The sequence below is a fragment of the Pristiophorus japonicus genome, unplaced genomic scaffold (assembly GCF_044704955.1).
Source record: "Pristiophorus japonicus isolate sPriJap1 unplaced genomic scaffold, sPriJap1.hap1 HAP1_SCAFFOLD_71, whole genome shotgun sequence".
Taxonomy (NCBI): Eukaryota; Metazoa; Chordata; class Chondrichthyes; family Pristiophoridae; genus Pristiophorus; species Pristiophorus japonicus.
The window spans coordinates 2,091,648-2,107,693 of NW_027254624.1; the positions used below are offsets into that span (position 1 = coordinate 2,091,648).

Genomic DNA, 16,046 nt, shown 5'->3' on the forward strand with positions numbered 1-16,046 from the left:
ACTTAGCCACTTTTATATCCATGCTGCCACTGTCCCCGTTATTCCATGGGCTTCGATTTTGCTGGTATTGGTAACACGCCCGGGGTCAGTAAACACAAAACCCAGTCTGTTAATCACTTTCAGCTACTGGACTTAGCATGTGCCCCACAGCATCTCTTCTACCTTCAATATGTGAATAGAGCATCACGCCTGTAAACCTGGTTGAAGTTTATATCCACTCAGCAAATCTATTTAAGAAAAGCCTGTCGGCCAATGAGACACTGTTAAGGTGCCAGTGTGCTGCTGGTTTGATTGGCATGTTGCCTGTAATGGACTCTGTATTTTGGTCTCTGTATTTAAGGAAGGATAGACCTGCATTGGAGGCAGTTCAGAGACGGTTCACTAGGTTGTTTCGGAGATGAGGGGATTGACTTATAAAGATAGCTTGAGTAGATTGGGCCTAAACACATTGGAGTTCAGAAGAATGAGGTGATTTTATCAAAATATAAGATAATGAGGGGGCTCGATAGGTGGATGCAGAGAGGATATTTCCACTTACACGGGGAACTAAAACTAGGGGACATTGTCTTAGAATAATGGACCACCCAATTAAAACTGAGACGAGGAATTTCTTCTCTGAGGGTTGTAAATCTGTGGAATTCTCTGCCAAGGAGAGGTGTGGAGGCTGGGTCTTTGAATATATTTAAGGCGGAGATAGACAGATGTTTGAGCGATAAGAGAGTAAAGGGTTATGGGGAGTGGGCAGGGAAGTGGAACTGAGTCCATGATCGGATCAGCCATGATCTTACTGAATGGCGGAGCAGGCCCGAGGGGCCAAATGGCCTACTCCTGCTACTATTTCTTATGATCTAACTGAACATTTCTCCCAGTCTAACCTTGTCTGTAATGAAATATGTGTCTTTTAATAAGCCTCAAGTCCTTGTTCATGTCTGCTGCAGATTCCAGAGTTGATTCCAGAGATGAGGGGATTGACTTATGGTTGAGTAGGTTGAGTAGGTTGGGCCACTACACATTGGAGTTGAGATGAATGAGATCTGTGTGTGGCCCTGAAGGACTGTGTCAAGGCTGAAGTTCTGATCTCCCCGTAAGATCCTCCCCACAGATTGTCCTTTCTCAGCTCCAGCCAGGTGATGCTAAACACTCAGGTGGGAAAGACAAAAATCCACAGCAATGTGTTGAAACAAAACTAATTTATGTGTCTTTATCCCAAATATTAAACTCGAGTCGATTTCAGGAGTTATTAACATCAGTGTTGCAGGAGTTATAAACCCCAACTGTCAGAATGATCACGATTCAGTCCGGGATGTGAATAACAGCAGAATCCAACCCCTGCAGTCACTTGTGAACTCGCTGATGTCTCAGCAGGTTGCCTGACAGAGAGAATCCCTTGTCACACTCAGAGCAGGTGAATGGTCTCTCCCCACTGTGAACTCGCTGGTGTCTCAGCAGGTCGGATGATCGAATGAATCCCTTCCCACACACAGAGCACGTGTACCATTTCTCCCCACTGTGAACGGGTCCTTCTGCTTGCATGGTCAAAAGCTGATGATATCCCAGTCCCGATGTACCGAGTGACTGTCAGATCTTGAGGTGATGTTTGGTTTGAGCTTCCAGTCTACAAGTCCTCCCCTTTTAACACCCTGTAAAGTGAATTTCAAACAGGAAAAGTGAGTGTGAGAGAGACCCCACAAAAACACAAAGGCAGGTTGTGAAATTGAGCTGAATGAGTCTGTGTGGGGCCGGCACGAGAAAAAAGTGACCATGAAAGCTGCCGGATTGTCATAAAACCACATCTGGGTCACTGCTGTCCTGCAGGGAAGGGAACCCACCTCCCTCGACAGACCCACATGGGAAATTGTTGGTCCCACTGGGCCCAGAAGTACTGGGGGTGAAACCCAGCAACTTCTCCCCCTCTCCATCCAGCTCAAACTGGTGTAACAAACAAACCCACACAGGAGGCCAGTGAGTGACTTCCACATCCAGCGCCCACCTGATACAGAGCGGCTGGGAATTGCTGGGCCTGCTGTATAAATGTAAGTTGTTGTTTTCCTTGTGTGGAGGAGGGGCTGGGCCCGGTGGCTCTGACTCGGGGCCCGAGAGCCGCGCCCGGCGCCGCCCGGGGCCCGAGAGCCGCGCCCGGTGTTGCCCGGGGCCCGAGAGCCACACTCGGTTAAAAATGAGGCAGACAAAAAGCAGGAAACTATAGACCAGTTACCCGAACATCTGTGGTTGGGAAAATGTTGAAGAGTTCATTCTTAAAGAAGCATTAGCATGACATTTGGAAAAACATAATTCGGACAGGCAGAGTCAGCATGGATTTATGAAGTGGAAGTTAAGTTTGACAAATTTGCTAGAATTCTTTGAGCATGTAACGAACATAGAAACATAGAAAAATAGGTGCAGGAGTAGGCCATTCGGCCCTTCGAGCCTGCACCACCATTCAATATCATGGCTGATCATTCCTTCAGTACCCCTTTCCTGCTTTCTCTCCATACCTCTTGATCCCCTAAACCGTAAGAGCCATATCTAACTCCCTCTTGAATATATCCAGTGAACTGGCCTCAACAACTCTCTGCGGCAGGGAAGTCCACAGGTTAACAACTCTCTTGAGTGAAGAAGTTTCTCCTCATCTCAGTCCAAAATGGCCGACCCCTTATCCTAAATGCAATGATTATTTTCATTTTCGGTGTTATTCAAAACAGGTGGAAATACACAGCAAATCAAAACTTTAAAAAGTTAGAAGAAAATATGCAATAGTAGCCAACTAAATCAGTTCTCTATTAGGCAATGGCATACGTCATCAAATTCCTTCGCTGCTTGTACCATGTTGAAAAAAATTCTGAAATGAAATATTTTTGTCCTCAAATATCAGTGTATTTTTAAACAGTTTGCGAAAGTTATAATTTTATCTCATCTCAAAATCACTAATCCATCATTCAGACCAGGCCTGGACATTTGGAAGAAATGCATTCTTTCGATTTTTGTCTTGTACAATACCAAACATTCAGGAATTCATTTTTCACATTTGTTTGGTCAGTTTCTGCTCAACACTGTCAGAGGTGCTTTCGATGAATTATGTTCCACTTCACATCATGGGCCAGGGTGGATAAAGTGGGTGTGGTGTATTTGGACTTCCAGAAGGCATTTGACAAGGTGCCACATAAAAGGTTACTGCACAAGATAAAAGTTCACGGGGCTGGGGGTAATATATTAGCATGGATAGAGGATTGGCTAACTAACAGACAACAGAGAGTCTGGGTAAATGGTTCATTCTCGGGTTGGCACTCAGTAATGAGTGGGGTGCCGCAGGCATCAGTGCTGGGACCCCAACTATTTACAATCTATATTAACGACTTGGAAGAAGGGACCGAGGGGCCACTGTACAGCAAAATTCTAAAAGGACAAAGTGTGTTAAAAAAACAAACCTGAAGGCTTTGTGTCTTAATGCAAGGAGTAACCATAATAAGGTAGATGAATTAACTGTGCAAATAGATGTTAACAGATATGATGTGATTGGGATTACAGAGACGTGGCTCCAGGATGATCAGGGCTGGGAACTCAACATCCATGGGTATGCAACATTCAGGAAGGATAGAATAAAAGGAAAAGGAGGTGGGGTAGCATTGCTGGTTAAAGAGGAAATTAATGCAACAGTTATGAAGGTCATCAGCTTGGATGATGTGGAATCTATATGGGTAGAGCTGCAGAACACCAAAAGGCAAAAAACGTTAGTGGGTGTTGTGTACAGACATCCAAACAGTAGTAATGATGTTGGGGAGGGCATCAAACAGGAAATTAGGGGAGCATGCAATAAAGGTGCAGCAGTTATAATGGATGACTTTAATATGCACATAGATTGGGCTAACCAAACTGCAAGCAATAGTGGAGGAGGATTTCCTGGAGTGCATAAGGGATGGTTTTCTAGACCAATATGTCAAGGAACCAACTAGGGGGGAGGCCATCTTAGACTGGATGTTGTGTAATGAGAGAGGATTAATTAGGAATCTCGTTGTGCGAGGCCCCTTGGGGAAGAGTGACCATAATATAGTGGAATTCTACATTAGGATGGAGAATGAAACCGTTAATTCAGAGACCATGGTCCAGAACTTAAAGAAGGGTAACTTTGAAGGTATGAGGCGTGAATTGACTAGGATAGATTGGCGAATGATACTTAAGGGGTGGACTGTGGATGGGCTATGATAGACATTTAGAGACCGCATGGATGAACTACAACAATTGTTCATTCCTGTCTGGCGTAAAAATAAAAAAAGGGATGGTGGCTCAACCGTGGCTATCAAGGGAAATCAGGGATAGTATTAAAGCCAAGGAAGTGGCATACAAATTGGCCAGAAATAGCAGTGAACCTGGGGACTGGGAGAAATTTAGAACTCAGCAGAGGAGGACAAAGGGTTTGATTAGGGCAGGGAAAATGGAGTAGGAGAAGAAGCTTGCAGGGAACATTAAGGCGGATTGCAAAAGTTTCTATAGATATGTAAAGAGATAAAGGTTAGTAGAGATAAAGGTTAGTAAAGACAAATGTAGGTCCCCTGCAGTCAGAATCAGGGGAAGTCATAACGGGGAACAAAGAAATGGCGGACCAATTGAACAAGTACTTTGGTTCGGTATTCATGAAGGAGGACACAAACAATCTTCCGGATATAAATGAGGTCAGAGGGTCTAGTAAGAAGGAGGAACTGAGGGAAATCCTTCTTAGTCGGGAAATTGTGTTGGGGAAATTGATGGGATTGAAGGCCGATAAATCCCCAGGGCCTGATGGACTGCATCCCAGAGTACTTAAGGAGGTGGCCCTGGAAATAGCGGATGCATTGACAGTCATTTTCCAACATTCCATAGACTCTGGATCAGTTCCTATCGAGTGGAGGGTCGCCAATGTAACACCACTTTTTAAAAAAGGAGGGAGAGAGAAAACAGTGAATTATAGAATGGTCAGCCTGACATCAGTAGTGGGTAAAATGATGGAATCAATTATTAAGGATGTCATAGCAGCGCATTTGGAAAGAGGTGACATGATAGGTCCAAGTCAGCATGGATTTGTGAAAGGGAAATCATGCTTGACAAATCTTCTGGAATTTTTTGAGGATGTTTCCAGTAGAGTGGACAAGGGAGAACCAGTTGATGTGGTATATTTGGACTTTCAGAAGGGTTTCGACAAGGTCCCACACAAGAGATTAATGTGCAAAGGTAAAGCACATGGGGTTGGGGATAGTGTGCTGACATGGATTGAGAACTGGTTGTCAGACAGGAAGCAAAGAGTAGGAGTAAATGGGTACTTTTCAGAATGGTAGGCAGTGACTAGTGGGGTACTGCAAGGTTCTGTGCTGGGGCCCCAGCTGTTTACACTGTACATTAATGATTTAGAGGGGATTAAATGTAGTATCTCCAAATTTGCGGATGACACTAAGTTGGGTGGCAGTGTGAGCTGCGAGGAGGATGCTATGAGGCTGCAGAGCAACTTGGATATGTTTGGTGAGTGGGCAAATGCATGGCAGATGAAGTATAATGTGGATAAATGTGAGGTTATCCACTTTGGTGGTAAAAAGAGAGAGACAGACTATTAACTGAATGGTGACAGATTAGGAAAAGGGGAGGTGCAACGAGACCTGGGTGTCATGATACATCAGTCATTGAAGGTTGGCATGCAGGTACAGCAGGCGGTTAAGAAAGCAAATGGCATGTTGGCCTTCATAGCAAGGGGATTTGAGTACAGGGGCAGGGAGGTGTTGCTACAGTTGTACAGGGCCTTGGTGAGGCCACACCTGGAGTATTGTGTACAGTTTTGGTCTCCTAACTTGAGGAAGGACATTCTTGCTATTGAGGGAGTGCAGCAAAGGTTCACCAGACTGATTCCCTGGATGGTGGGATTGACCTATTAAGAAAGACTAGATCAACTGGGCTTGTATTCACTGGAGTTCAGAAGAATGAGAGGGGACCTCATAGAAATGTTTAAAATTCTGATGGGTTTAGACAGGTTAGATGCAGGAAGATTGTTCCCAAAGGTAGGGATGTCCAGAACCAGGGGTCACAGTCTAAGGATAAGGGGTAAGCCATTTAGGACTGAGATGAGGAGAAACTTCTTCACCCAGAGAGTGGTGAACCTGTGGAATTCTCTCCCACAGAAAGTTATTGAGGCCAGTTCACTAAATATATTCAAAAAGGAGTTCGATGAAGTCCTTACTACTAGGGGAATGGCGAGAAAGCTGGAAGGGGGTACTGAAGTTGCATGTTCAGCCATGAATTCATTGAATGGTGGTGCAGGCTTGAAGGGCCGAATGGCCTACTCCTGCACCTATTTTCTTTGTTTCTATGTAAGTAGCCAAGTTTGCTGATGATACAAAGATGGGAGGAAAAGCAATGTGTGAGGAGGACACAAAAAATCTGCCAAAGGACACAGATAGGCTCAGTAAGTGGGCAATAATTTGGCAGATGGAGTATAATGTTGGAAAGTGTGAAGTGATGCACTATGGCTGAAAAAAAATCAAAGATCAAGTTATTATTTGAATGGAGAAAGATTGCAAAGTGCTGCAGTCCAACGGGACTTGGGGGTACTTGTGCATGAAACACAAAAGGTTAGAATGCAGGTACAGCACGTGATCAGGAAGGCCAATGCAATCTTTTCCTTAATTGCAAAGGGGCTGGAGTATAAAAGCAGGGAAGTCTTGCTGCATTTACACAGGGTATTGGTGAGGCCACACCTGGAATACTGCGTGCAGTTTTGGTTTCCATATTTATGAAAGGATATACTTGCTTTGCAGGAAGTTGAGAGAAGGTTCAGTTGGTTGATTCCAGAGATGAGGGGCTTGACTTATGAGAAAATGTTGAGGAGGTTGGGCCTCTACTCATTGAATTCAGAAGAATGAATGAAAGGTGATTTCTCGAAACGTATAAGATTATGAGGGGGCTTGACAACGTAGTCGCAGAGAGGACGTTTTCACTGAAAGGGGAGACTAGAACTAGGGGGCATAAACTTAGAATAAGGGCCCCACCCCCATTTAAAACTGAGAGGACGAGGAATTTTTTTCTCAGAGGGTTATAAACCTGTGGAATTCGCTGCCTCAGAGAGCTGTAGAAGCTGGGACATTGAATATATTTAAGACAGAGATAGACAGTGTCTTAACCGATAAGGGAAGAAGGGGTTATGGGGAGTGGGCAGGGAAGTGGTCCTGAGTCCATGTTCGATTCAGCCATGATCGTATTAAATGGCGGAGCAGGCTCGAGGGGCCATATGGCCTGCTCCTGCTCCTACTTCTTATGTTCTTATGTTCTTATTTTCTTATATAGTGGGTGTCTGGTACGGGAGTGTGGATTTGACTCTATCTGTCCACCTCTGGTATGTGGATGAGGGTTTTACTCTGTATGTTAGTTTCTGATACGAGAGGTGGATTTTATCCTGTACATGTCAATTTCTGGTAATTGCCTGTGGGTTTCATTCTGTATCAAAAAGGGCCACATTACAACATAATTCTAAAAGGACAAAGATTGTTAAAAAAACAAGCCTGAAGGCTCTGATTCTCAAAGCGAGAAGCATTTGTAATAAGGTGGATGAATTAACTGCACAGATCGCTGTTAACGGATATGATGTAATTGGGATTACAGAGACATGGCTCCAGAGTAACCAAGGCTGGGAACATAACATCCAGGGGTATTCAATATTCAGGAAGAATAGCCAGAAAGGAAAAGGAGGTGGGGTAGCGTTAGTGGTTAAAGAGGAGTTTAATGCAATAGTAAGGAAGGACATTGGCTGGGATAATGTGGAATCTATATGGGTAGAGTTGCGAAACACCAAAGGGCAAAAAATGTTAGTTGGGGTTATGTACAGACCACCAAACAGTAGTAGGGAGGTTGGGGATTGCATCAAACAGGAAATTAAGGACGCGTGCAATAAGGGTACAGCAGTTATCATGGGTGACTTTAACCTAGATATTGATTGGGCTAACCAAACTTGTAGCAATACTGTGGTGGAAAATTTCCTGGAGTGTATAAGGGATGGTTTTCTAGACCAATATGTCGAGGAACCTATGAGAGAGCAGGCCATCCTAGACTGGGTTTTGTGTAACGAGAGAGGATTAATGAGCAATCCTGTCTTGCATGGCTCCTTGGGGAAGAGTGACCATAATATGGTAGAATTCTTCATTAAGATGGAGAGCAACCCCGTTAACTCAGAGACTAGGGTCCGGAACTTAAAGGAAACTTCGATGGTATGAGACGTGATTTGGATAGGATAAACTGGTGAATGATACTTAAAGGGTTGACGGTGGATAGGCAATGGCAGACATTTAAAGATCACATGGATGAAATACAACTATTGTACATCCCTGTCTGGCGTAAAAAATAAAACAGGAACGGTGGCTCAACCGTGGCTAACAAGGGAAATTAGGGACAGTGTTAAATCCAAGGAAGAGGCATAGAAATTGGCCTGAAAAAGCAGCAAACCTGAGGACTGGGAGAAATTTAGAATTCAGCAGAGGAGGACTAAGGGTGTAATTAGGAGGGGGAAAATAGAATATGAGAGTAAGCTTGCAGGGAACATAAAAACTGACTGCAAAAGCTTCTATAGATATGTGAAGAGATAAAGATTAGTGAAGTCTAATGTAGGTCCCTTGCAGTCAGAATCAGGCGAATTCATAATGGGGAACAAGGAAATGGCAGACCAACTGAACAAATACTTTGGTTCTGTCTTCAGTAAGGAAGACATGAATAACCTCCCAAAAATACTAGGGGACCGAGGGTCCAGCGGGAAGGAGGAACTAAGGGAAATCCTTATTAGTCAGGAAATGCTTGGAGGGAAACTGATGGGATTGAAGGCCAATAAATCCCCAGGGTCTGACAGTCTGCATCCGAGAGTAGTTAAAGAAGTGGCCCTAGAAATAATGGATGCATTGGTGGTCATTTTTCAAAATTCCATGGACTCTGGATCAGTTACTATGGATTGGAGGGTAGCTAATGTAACCCCACTTTTTAAAAAAGGAGGGAGAGAGAAAACAGGGAATTATAGACCGTTTAGCCTGACATCAGTGGTGGGGAAAATGCTGGAATCAATTAAAGATGTAATAGCAGAGCATTTGGAAAGCAGTGACAGGATCGGTCCAAGTCAGCATGGATTTATGAAAGGGAAATCATGCTTGACAAATCTTCTAGAGGTTTTTGAGGATGTAACTAGTAGAGTGGATAAGGGAGAACCAGTGGATTTGGTGTATTTGGAATTTCAAAAGGCTTTTGACAAGGTCCCACACCAGAGATTAGTGTGCAAAATTAAAGCACATGGTATTGGGGGTAATGTACTGACGTGGAGGCAGAACTGGTTGGCAGACAGGACGCAAAGAGTGAGAATAAACAGATCCTTTTCAGAATGGCAGGCAGTGACTAGTGGGGTGCCACAAGGTTCAGTGCTGGGACCCCAGCTATTTACAATATATATTAATGATTTAGACGATGGAATTGAAAGTAATATCTCCAAGTTTGCAGATGACACTAAGCTGGGTGGCAGTGTGAGCTGTGAGGAGGATGCGAAGAGGCTGCAGGTTGACTTGGACAGGTTAGGTGAGTGGGCAATTGCATGGCAGATGCAGGAAAATGTGGATAAATGTGAGGTTATTCACTTTGGTGGCAAAAACAGGAAGGCAGATTATTACCTGAATGGTGACAGATTAGTAAAAGGAGAGGTTCAAAGATACCTGGGTGTCATGGTACATCAGTCACTGAAGGTAGGCATGCAGGTCCAGCAGGCAGTAAAGAAAGCAACTGGCATGCTGGCCTTCATAGCGAGAGGATTTGAGTGTAGGAGCAGGGAGGTGTTACTGCAGTTGTGCACGGCCTTGGTGAGACCACACCTTGAGTATGATGTGCAGTTTTGGTCTCTTAATCTGAGCAAGGACGTGCTTGCTATTGAGTGAGTGCAGTGAAGGTTCACCAGACTAATTTCCGGCATGACAGGACTGACATATGAAGAAAGACTGGATCGGCGAGGCTTAAACTCACTGGAATTTAGAAGAATGAGAGGGGATCTCATAGAAACACATAAAATTATGACAGGACTGGACAGGTTAGATGCAGGAAGAATGTTCCTGATGTTGGGAAAGTCCAGAACCAGGGGTCACAGTCTAAGGATAAGGGGTAAGTCATGTCGGACTGAAATGTGGAGAAACTTTTTCACCCAGAGAGTGGTAAACCTGTGCAATTCTCTATCACAGAAAGTTGTGGAGTCCAGTTCGTTGGATATATTCAAGAGGGAGTTAGATGTGGCCCTGAGGGCTAAGGGGATCAAGGGATAGGGAGAGAAAGCGGGAGCGGGGTACTGAAGTTGCATGATCAACCATGATTATATTGAATGGCGGTGCAGGCTCGAAGGGCCAAATGGCCTGCTCCTGCACCTATTTTCTATGTTTCTTTCCATTCTTGGTGTGTGATGTGTATTTTGCGCTGTATCTATCCATCTGTTATGTGAATGTGAGCTCTACTCCATACCCGTCATTCTCCAGTATGTTAGTATTGTTTTACTGTGTACCACCAATTCCTGATCGAGTATTCGTTTTTCTTTTTAACTGTCAATTTGTGTTATGGAGGGGAGTGTTTATGCTGAATCTGTCGGTCTCTGGTAAATGAGTCTGAGTTTTACTCTATATCTATCTGTCTCTGCTATGAGTGTGGTCCTTTCTCTGTATCTCTCCATTTCTGTTATGGGAGTCTGGGTTTTATTCTGTACCTGTCACGTTCTGACATGTGATTGTGGGCCTCACTCTATAACTGCCAGTTTCTGCTTAATTGTGAGTGGACTTTCCTTTGTCCCTGTCAGTTTCTGGAATGAAAGAGAGGTCTTCACCCTGTACCTGTCAATTACTGGTTCGTGAGTCTGGGCATGTCACTGTATGTTATGGGAATATGGATTGTAATATGTCAGCCTCTGATATGTGAGTGTGGGTTTTATACTGTATCACTCAGTCGCTCATATGTGAGTGTGGGTTTTATACCGTATCACTCAGTCTCTGATATTCAAGTGTGTGTATTTTTCTGTAACTGTCAGGTTTTGTTGTGTGTTCAGGTATAATCTGTGCTTCTCAGTTTCTGCTATATTCGACTGTACCTATTTGTTCCTGCTACTTGATTGTGTTTTAGACAGTACCTGTCAGTTCCTGCTATGTGAGTGTGGAATTTACTCTGTATCAGCTAGTCTCTAGTATGTGAACATGAGAATTAATTTTACTTTTAACCTGTATTTCTCTGATATGTGAATAAAGATTTTGCCTTCTCTGTGTCATTTTTTCTGATGTGTGTGTGTGTGGGTTTTACTCTGCCCCGATCAGTTTCTGAGATGCAAGTAACAATTTTACTTACTGCCTTTCAGTTTTCCGACATGTGCACATGGGATTTACACTTTACCTGTCACTCTCTGGTATGCAAGTGGGGATTTTATTCTGTTACTGTCACTTTCATATATGTGGGTGTGTGTATCTGTCAGTCTATGCTACGGGAATGTGGGTTTTATTCTGCACCTGTCATCTTCTGGTATGTTCGGGGGGTTTAAATACTGAATCCGTCAGATTCTGAAACATGAATATGGCTTTTGCTCTGTAACCATCAGCTTCTGATATGCGAGTGTGGTTTATACATTCCATTGGACATTTTTTATGATAGATGATTGTCTTTTATTCTCTACCTGCCAGTTTCTGGCAAGTGAGTGTGTGTGTTTAATGTACCTGTCAGTGTGATCTGTTTCAATGGTGAAACAGCATGTGATTCTACTGCTCCATGTGGCTGTAAGATTTACAATGTAACTCTGTCACTTCGGATCACTGTGGGACTGACAGCTTCTGCTGTCTGTGACAATAGGATTGAGGCCAGTTCTGAGTCTCTGCGCTCTGTGAGTGATAATCTACTTACTGTGTGTGAGAAGGAGCTGCCTGCACTGTTCCTTGTGTTCCGGGTGGAGGAAAGATCACATTTGTTCAGGCTGGTTGAAGAATTTTGCTCTGAGAATAATAATACGAGAACATTATTAGTTCTAAGAGATGGATGCGGGGGAGAATATGAGGGAGCGACAATGTATCTCTCAACCACCAGCAACATGGTTCTGGAGAACTCAGCTCACCGAAACAATATAACTGGTCTTTAAAATATCTTCTCCCACACTCCTCTCCTGGTGCCTGCAATAGATGCACTTTGCGAAACTCCCCACATCCTCACTGACAGGTGTGTTTCCACTGCTCACTGTCCAAGAACTACAGACACGGTGAGATTGGAACTGAATCAGGAACATTCACTCCTGGTTTGGAGAGAGAAAGCAGCAGATTGTAAACAGCAGATTCTGACCATTCTGTCTCCCTTACCCTGGACACACGCTATCCACACACAGCCCGAGAATGGCCTCTCACTTCCCCCACTCACACCACACACTGACACTGATTCTTGGTCCACTCTGCCTCTTACACACAGCCCCCGACTCCCCCTGAACTCCCCCCGGACTCAATGCCGATCTCTGAGCCCATCTGCGGACACACTCCCAAAGCGCTGCGCTGCTGTAAGGAGGCTGCTGCTCGCTGCCTTACCCCGGGGACACGGTGCCTCCATTCCTGGCTGTTTTAAACCATCTTCTTCTGCTCACTGAGTGAATGGCGATCACAGGCAGGGCTGGGGGAGGGGAGGACACATGTGCTCTTCTGCTCACTGGGAATGACACAGAGGGTGGGGCTGAACCGCGCATGCGCAGCTCTCTGCAATAATTCAATCTGTAAAAATCAAAGTGCACTTTTCCCAATTTACTTTTATCAGAATCTGAGCAAAGGAACTGGGCCTGGGGGGAAAGGACAGAGAATGATTAAAGCTGCAAGCCTTGTCCCTTGGAGATGCTCAATTTGGGATCATTCCGTGCAGGGTGTTTCTCTCCATGAGCCCGTCTTCACAAAGCAATTCTGCAGAAACATCAGAGGGACGAGGGAGTGGGAGTGTTTGCTGGGACCGTGCCGGAGTTAATATCTGACAGAGACAGTCCAAGATTAGTTTAATTACAGTAAAACACTCAGTCACTGAGAGTAATACCAAAGTGGATAATCAAAGGGCTATAGTGAGGGAAGAACTTAATACAATAACGATTCAAAATGAAGTACTACTCGGTAAAATAATGGGACTAAAGGCAGACAAGTCACCTTGCCCTGATGGTTTACATCGTAGGATCTTAAGAGAAGTGGCTGCAGAGATAGTGGACACATTAGTTGTAATCTACCAAAATTCCCTGGATTCTGGGGCGGTCCCAACAGATTGGAAAACCGAAAATGTAACGCCTATATTTAAAAAAGGAGGCAGACAAAAAGCAGGAAACTAAAGACCAGTTAGCCTAACATCTGTCATTGGGAAAATGCTGGAGACCATTATTAAGGAAGCAGTCGTGGGACATTTGGAAAAGCTTGATTCAATCAAGCAGAGTCAGTATGGCTTCATGAAAGGGAAATCATGTTTGACAAATTTGCTGGAGTTCTTTGAGGATATAATGAGTAGGATGGATAAGGCGGAACCAGTGGATGTGGTGTATTTGGATTCCCAGAAGGCATTTGATAAGGTGGGACATAAAAGGTTACTGCACAAGATAAAAGCTCACTGGGTTGGGAGCAGTATATTAGCATGGATAGAGGATAGGCTAACTAACAGAAAACAGAGAGTCGGGATAAATGGTCTTTTTCTGGTTGGCAAATGGTGACCAGTGGGGTGCCGCAGGAATCGGTGCTAGGTCCTCAACTATTTAAAATCTTTATTAATGACTTGGATAAAAGAACCGAGTGTAATATAGCCAAGTTTGCTGATGATACAAAGATAGGTGGGAAAGCAAATTGAGGACAAAAAAAATCTGCAAAGGGATATAGACAGGGTAAATGAGTGGGCAAAAATTTGTCAGATGGAGTATAATATGGGAAAATGTGAGGTTATCCACGTTGGCAGAAATAATAGAAAAGCAAATTATAATTTAAATGGAGAAAAATTGCAAAGTGCTACAGGACAGAGAGACCTGAGGGTGTTTGTGCATAAAACACAAAAAGTTAGTCTGCAGGTTCAGGAAGTAGTCAGGAAGGCAAATGTAATGTTGGCCTTTATTGTCAGGGGGATAGAATAAAAAGCAGAGAAGTCCTGCTCCAAGTGTACAGGGTGTTGGTGGGACCACACCTGGAATACTGTGTGTTTAAGCAGAGAATCCTGCTCCAAGTGTGCAGGGTATTGGTGGGACCACACCTGGAATACTGTGTGTTTAAGCAGAGAATCCTGCTCCAAGTGTACAGGGTATCGGTGGGACCACACCTGGAACACTGTGTGTTTAAGCAGAGAAGTCCTGCTCCAAGTGTACAGGGTGTTGGTGGGACCACACCTGGAACACTGTGTGTTTAAGCAGAGAAGTGCTGCTCCAAGTGTACAGGGTGTTGGTGGGACCACACCTGGAATACTGTGTGTTTAAGCAGAGAAGTCCTGCGCCAAGTGTACAGGGTATTGGTGGGACCACACCTGGAACACTGTGTGTTTAAGCAGAGAAGTCCTGCTCCAAGTGTACAGGGTATTGGTGGGACCACACCTGGAACACTGTGTGTTTAAGCAGAGAAGTCCTGCTCCAAGTGTACAGGGTATTGGTGGGACCACACCTGGAACACTGTGTGTTTAAGCAGAGAAGTCCTGCTCCAAGTGTACAGGGTATTGGTGGGACCACACCTGGAACACTGTGTGTTTAAGCAGAGAAGTCCTGCTCCAAGTGTACAGGGTATTGGTGGGACCACACCTGGAACACTGTGTGTTTAAGCAGAGAAGTCCTGCTCCAAGTGTGCAGGGTATTGGTGGGACCACACCTGGAACACTGTGTGTTTAAGCAGAGAAGTCCTGCTCCAAGTGTACAGGGTGTTGGTGGGACCACACCTGGAACACTGTGTGTTTAAGCAGAGAAGTCCTGCTCCAAGTGTACAGGGTATTGGTGGGACCACACCTGGAATACTGTGTGTTTAAGCAGAGAAGTCCTGCTCCAAGTGTACAGGGTGTTGGTGGGACCACACCTGGAACACTGTGTGTTTAAGCAGAGAAGTGCTGCTCCAAGTGTACAGGGTGTTGGTGGGACCACACCTGGAACACTGTGTGTTTAAGCAGAGAAGTCCTGCTCCAAGTGTACAGGGTATTGGTGGGACCACACCTGGAACACTGTGTGTTTAAGGAAGGATATACTTACACTGGAGGCTGTTCAGAGGTTGATTCCGGCGAGGAGGGGGTTCTCTGATGAGGACAGGTTGAGCAGGTTGGGACGATACACTTTGGAGATCAGGCAATGAGAGAAATCCGAGGTGTGAGAATAAAATAACTCAGCTCTTACTTTACCAAGATGGCCGCGCATGCGCTTTGCTGCTCACTGAACCAAGATGGCGGAGGACTGACCCTGCCTTCCTGTACAAAGATGGCCGCCGTTACCCGGGGCCTGTGACCGGGAGAAAGCCTCGAGGCTGCAGCCGCCGATATTCCGGTTATTATTCCGGGCTTCCGGCGGGCACCAGGTGTTTGTGAAGCCTCCCCGGCTCCCCGCTGGTCCTTTACTCCCCTCCGCCCCGCGGAGAAGGAGCTGTTTGGCGGAACACATTTCACCACAGCCGCTCCGCCATTACACGCACCGCGCATGCTCCAAATACAGCCAGGTCTCGCGCCTGCGCACTGGGCCCCTGTAGTCTGGGCTCGGCACATTCTCCATCGCGGGGAATGCTGGGTAAATACCCAAGACCACCTCAGTGACTGGGACAGGATTTCCAGGGCCCCCATTGGTCACTGAACATGTTCATTCTGGCCCTCAGTCATTGTTCCTGCTGCTCTGTATAACCCTGTCCCTGAGCTGGACAGTAATGTTCTGTCTCAGGATTGTTTCAAACACCCTGTGTCCAATATTGGATTTCTCCACAAAAATAGACTCATTAATGTTCCCGTCCCTTCCATTCTGGGCTTTTTCTTACTCTAGATTGTTTCACTTCTCACGTAATTCATCTTTTCCCACATCAAATCCCAAACTTGTTTCATTTGAGTATCCG

The 16,046-nt window shown here is 45.0% G+C and overlaps 1 long non-coding RNA gene across 1 annotated transcript; it reads right to left on the reverse strand.

Annotated features, from left to right (window-relative positions):
• Positions 1–1,210: 1,210 nt before the first annotated feature.
• LOC139256331 (uncharacterized) lies at positions 1,211–15,622 on the reverse strand. The gene is made up of 3 exons (XR_011592165.1): positions 15,206–15,622; positions 11,896–11,984; positions 1,211–1,640 (listed from the first exon to the last, which is right to left on the reverse strand). It is a non-coding gene; the product is annotated as an uncharacterized lncRNA (long non-coding RNA).
• Between the last annotated feature and the right edge of the window lie 424 nt (positions 15,623–16,046).